We start from the raw sequence: 6,173 nt of genomic DNA on the forward strand, positions 1-6,173 counted from the left end.
TCTGGGTCAAGGCTGAGTAAATGGGACCTCTCCAGCATGTGTATGGGTAACAATAGGTGGTTCCTAGAGAACCATTTAAGGAATTTGGTCCAACTGGCTGCAGAGCCACTGTTTTGCCGTCTGTGGGAGCCCCGCTACAATATAGATTCATTCCTCTTCCCTCTCTACCAGTCTTTCAGGCAGCTCAGCTTCCACTCTGAATGAAGACAGAGCACATATTTTAAGAATATAAGCTTTGAGGCCAGGTGCGGTGACTCAAGCCTGTAATCCCAGTACTTTGGGAGGCTGAGGTGGGTAGATCACCTGAGGTCAAAAGTTCGAGACCAGCCTGGCCAACATAGTGAAACCCCATTTCTACTAAAACTACAAAAAATTAGCCAGGCATGGTGGCAGGCCCTTGTAATCCCAGCTACTCAGGAGGCTGAGGCAGAAGAATTGCTTGAACTCAGGAGGTGGAGGTTGCAGCCAGCTGAGATCACACCATTGCACTCCAGCCTAGGCAGCAAGAGCAAAACTCCATCTCAAAAATAAATAATGATGTGTGTGTGTGTGTGTGTGTGTGTATGCTTGAAGGACTTCCATAATTCTAATCTGCCTCCAAATACAGTTGGCCCTCTGTATCTGTGGGTTCTGCATCCATGTATTCAATGAATCACAAATCAAAAACATTCCAAAACAAAAAGAACAATTCAGCAATAAACATAACACAGATAACAATATAGTATAGGCTGGGCACGGTGGCTCACACATGTAATCCCAACACTTTGGGAGGCCAAGGCAGGCGGAACACAAGGTCAAGAGATCAAGGTCCTCGTGGAAAACATGGTGAAACCCCATCTCTACTAAAAATAAAAAAATTAGCTGGGCATGGTGGTGCCCACCTATGGTTCCAGCTACTTGGGAAGATGAGGTAGGAGAATTGCTTGAACCCAGGAGGCGGAGGTTGCAGTGAGCCAAGATTACACCATTGTACTCCAGCCTGGGGAACACAGCAAGACTCCGTCTAAAAATATATACATAGAGAGAGTATAACAGCTATCTACATAGCACTTACATTGTACTGGGTATTATACATAATCTAGAGATGTTGTAAAGTGCAAAAAAAGGACATTTGTAGACTATATGCTAATACTATGTTGTTATATACAAGGAACTTGAGTATCTGAAGAGTTTGGTATCTGTGGGGTTCTGAAACCAATCCCCCATGGATACAGAAGGACAACTGTATTTACTCAGACAGACCATGAATAAGCAAACCCAATTTTTCGTAATTGGAACAAAAATTATTATCCACAGAAATCTCAATTGTTTCCACCATAATCTGGGTCATTTTTAAAAAAAAAAAATTGTGCGTTGACACCTAGTAGTGTGCTTTGAAATAAAATGTTCATGAAAATGAATAAAATAACAGAATAGAAAGCAGCAAAATGCATTTACAATTATAGTTCATGACCTCTTTGTTTCAGTTGATGTACGTATAAGAGTCACAATGAATAGGTTTTGCTGTAGGGCTTGGTCAGAAAACATAAAAGCCACTGATCTAACATTTTGTTTTCTTTATTACTATTACAATTACAGTACAGTTTATCAAGTAGCCCCACTCGAAGGACGCTCTGAGTAGTCTCAAACTGTTTTGAGAGGGTGAAGTGAGGGCAAGGAGAGGTGATAAAATGAAAAGCATCTCTTACTCATTTTTAGACCTACCAGGAGCTGAGGCATGTGTTGGTGAACCAGCAACAGAACAGTTGCCTGGAAGTCCTGCCCAGATGCATTTCATTAGAATTTTACCCATTTTAATAAAACCCCTAGGTGATTCAAATGCACGTTAAAGTTTAGGAAACACGAGGCAGTTGATACCAATATTGCTCTACTCACATCCCCTCAGATACTTTCATTATTTTTGTCCATATCAGCTACCAGTTTGCTTTGAATCCTGACAGTCAGCACCAATTTCTACCCTTAGGCTGCCAGAACATAGTTTGCCTGCAAATGAGAAGCATCAAAAGAGATGAAGAATATACCTCCTGATATGGTTTGGCTATGTCGCAACCCAAATGTCAACCTGAATTGTAACTCCCACAATTCTCATGTGTCATGGGAAGAACCTGGTGGGAGGTAATTGAATCCTAGTGGGGTGGGGTGGGGGGCATCTTTCCTATGCTTTTCTAATAGTGAATGAGTCTCACAAGATCTGATGAATTTTAAAAATGGGAGTTTCCCTGCACAAACTCTCCCTCTTTGCCTGCTGCCATCCACATAAGATGTGACTTGCTCCTCTTTGCCTTCTGCCGTGATTGTGAAGCCTTCCCGCTATGTGTAAGTCCTTTAAACTTCTTTTGTAAATTGCCCAGTCTCCAGTATGTCTTTATCAGCAGCAAGAAAACGGACTAATACACCTCCCACCTGAGCCATGCTTAGCCAGTAGCAGACAGGTGAGGAGCATAAACGGAATCATTCTATCCCTCAGCTTTGAAGTATGAATATGATGCTTTATTTTATGTGTCAATTTGGGCCCTGAGGTGCCCAGATATTTAGTTAAACCTTATTCTGGTGGGTCTTTGCAAGTATTTCTGAGCGTGACTAGAATTTGAACTGGTAGACTGAATAAAGCAGATTGCTCTTCCCAAAGCAGGTGGACCTCATACAGTCTATTGAAGGCCTGAACAGAGCAATAAGGCTGAGTTAGGAAGATTCCTCTCTCTGCCTGTCTTCAACCTGAGACATTGTTTTTTTCTTGCTTTCAGATTCCGACTTGGTCTGGAACTTACACTGTCAAATCTTCTGGATTTCTGGCTTCTCAAGTGCAGCTTCCATATGCAACTACTCTTCTACCACCACAATCATGTAAACCAAGTCCTGATAATCAAACAATCAATCTTCTAGTGATTCTGTTTCTCCAAAGAATTCTGACTAGTACAACCTATGTTTTCTCCATGATTCCCCTATGGGATTGAACCAGTTATTTGGTTTTGTGGACTTTGCTGTAAGGCAAGAAGGGGCAACCTATCCAGAGTCTCTGGATTTCCTGATAAGAAGAGAGGAAATCTTAACGAGACAAAAGTTACTAGAGTTTGCAGAGAAGATACCAGAGAGGAAAGAGCTACTCAGAGAGGAAATGATACCAGGTGGAAATATGGATCTATATAAAGAAAACCCCAGAACTGGTAACTCCATGGATAAATATATAACATTTTTTCTTATTATTTAAAATGTTGAGGTTGTGCTGAATCCCTATTAACCTCAGTAGGGAAGGCACCAGGTTCAAGAAGCCAGAGAAGAGACCTAGAGCCAGCAAATGAGACATAGGATTGTGTCACAGACTTACATACAGGGCAGATAGTCCAGTGGCAGCGGGTTTACAGCAGAATTGCCCAGGGGTGGTGAGCTGGATGACAATAACAGCATGGCCCCATGGCAGTGGGCAGGGAAGGAAAACTGCAACCATTTGCAAACCAGGTGCAATTTATATAGCATTTTCACTTAACAGCCTCCCCTTAAGGACCTCCACCTGGAAACCTTCATCCAACCCAAAACACAGGGCCTGAATCCCCTGTATGGCTGGTGTTGCATGGAATGGGCCAGGGGCTCAGATGTTTATCATAGATAAGGAACAAATCTCTGGGTTATCCCTTCCTGGATTCCCTAGCTTGGAACACACATTCAGATGCATTTCCCACACAGGGTCATTCTAAGTATACAGCTAAATTATTGCTATCAGGTGTGTTTACCCCACAGTTGATCATGTAACTCTTATTGTATGGAGTTGTGAATGCATATAACAGACATTTTATTATTTAATTCAACAGTAAATTGTATTCATATGCAGTGTCTAGTTTATTTTTTTGGAAAATTGACATGTATTGAAAATGAGACCCTAAGGTACCATTCTGATATTTGGAATTCTGGCCACTTTATGCAGTCTCATAACAGGAGTACAGTTTTCTCCCTGTTTACTTTATTGCTACAATGAAATGACAACTTATTTTAAAATTGGAATGCTACACAATAAGAAAAAAATCATCAAAAGTACCTTAGTCTGTTTTCTGTTGCTATAACAGAACACCACAGTCTATATAATCTGTAAAGGAAATAAATTTGTCTCTTACACCCCTGGAGGCTGAGAAGTCCAAGATTTAGGGGCCATATCTGGTGAGGGCTTCCCATTGAATCCTAACATGGCATAGAGTATTACATGACAAGAGGGCAGAGGGGTGCCAGCTCAGTTCTCTCTTCCTCTTCTTATAAAGCCACTAGTCTCTTTATGAGGTCTCCACATGATAACCTTACCTCATGCTAATTACCTTCCAAGGCCTTGCCTCCAAATACCATTACTATATAAATGTGAGGATTATGTTTCCAACACATGAAATTTTGGGGACATATTTAAACCATAGCAGTACCCAAAAAATTAACTTGAAAATATTTGATATAATGAATAACTTGCCTGATTTTTATACTTTTAAGATATATAAACCTTCCCCCCCCCCAAAAAAAATCTGCAACTGCAATGGCTTTCTTCTTAGTATCTATGAATATTCAGAAAGTTAAACTATCATGCTTCAAATTGTCAGAACTGAATTATACTAACAATTCAACATGAACAAATAAATAATCACATTAAAATGTGGGCAAGGACATGAACATGCATTTTTCAAAAGTAGACAAATAAATAGCCAACAAGCATGTGAAAAATGCTCAACAAAATCATCAGAAAAATGCAAATTAAAATCATAATGAGATATCATCTTACACCAGTCAGACAAGCTATTAGTCAAAAAGTGAAAGATGTTGGCAAGAATGAAGACAAAAAGGGAATGGGAATATACTGTTGGTGGAAATGTCAATTGATGCAACCTCTATGAAAAGTAATATGGAGTTTTCTCAAAGAACTAAAAATAGCTATACCATTCCATTCAACAATCACACTACTGGCTATCTCCCCAAAGCAAAATACATCATTATATCAAAGAGATACCTGCCCTTATGTGTTTTTCAAAGATATGGAATCAACCTATGTGTCCATCCACAGATGACTGGATAAATAAAACATTTTACATATATATATATTTGGATAAACATATATTTATTTATCCAAATATATATATTAGATAAATAAAACATTTTACATCATATATATATATATATATATATATATATATCATGGGTTCTTATTCAGCCAAGAAAAAAAAAAAAGGAAGGAAAAGACGTTTTTTTGCAGCAACACAAATGGAACAGGATGTCATTATTTTGTGAAATAAGCCAGGCACAAATACTGTATGTTCCTACTTATAAGTGTGAGCTAAATAATGTATATGCATGGATATAGAGTGTGGAATAATAAATGTTAAAAATTTGGAAGTGTGGGGTGGTGCCAGAGGGTTGAGGGATGGAAATTACTTACTGGGTACACTGTACATTATTTGGGTGATAGTTATGTTAAAAGCCAAGATTTCACTGCTACCATCCACTGAAAAAAAACTGTCCTGGTATGACTTAAATTTATACAAATAAAAACATAAAATAAATATTACATTGCTTAGTTGTCCTTAGATAAAACTTTATTATTCTGAGTTGAACTTAATGTTATTTTATAATGGATTTTAAAAAATATTTAATAAATGAGCCTTAAAAATCAACATAAAAATTCAAATGAATTAAGGAAACAAAAGTAGAGAGCAAATTTGCAATTTCCATTATTATAATTAGTTCTCAAATTTTTTAAATATATGGGTAATTAAAATTAATTAAATTAAATTCAGACTTTAAGAGTGAGAAATTTGGTATTACATTTAGCAAATTATGTTAACATAGATAAAAAAAGATACCATCATTTCAAACCCTCCATTATAAAATTAAAAAACTTTGACAGCGGTCGAAATGTTTTCTGGTGTTTAGCATTTCCATTCATTATTTTGCATAAATCTTGATTAACAAAATCAATGAATAGAAAAGTCTATTTATAGTCACCCACTTAAAATGTGGTAGGTGATTAAAAATAATTTAGTCATACTCAGTTTTTTACATGTTTTTCTTCACCTAATTCCTTAGCAGGCCCTGTAATTTTTCTCTAATAATAAAATATATATATTTATAGCACAGGTCCTATAATTTTCTTCTGATAATAAAAATAAGCTTTTTAGTCCTACTATTAACAATAAAACAGGTATTTTGTT

This window comes from Callithrix jacchus, chromosome 1 (genome assembly GCF_049354715.1).
Source record: "Callithrix jacchus isolate 240 chromosome 1, calJac240_pri, whole genome shotgun sequence".
Classification (NCBI taxonomy): Eukaryota; Metazoa; Chordata; class Mammalia; order Primates; family Cebidae; genus Callithrix; species Callithrix jacchus.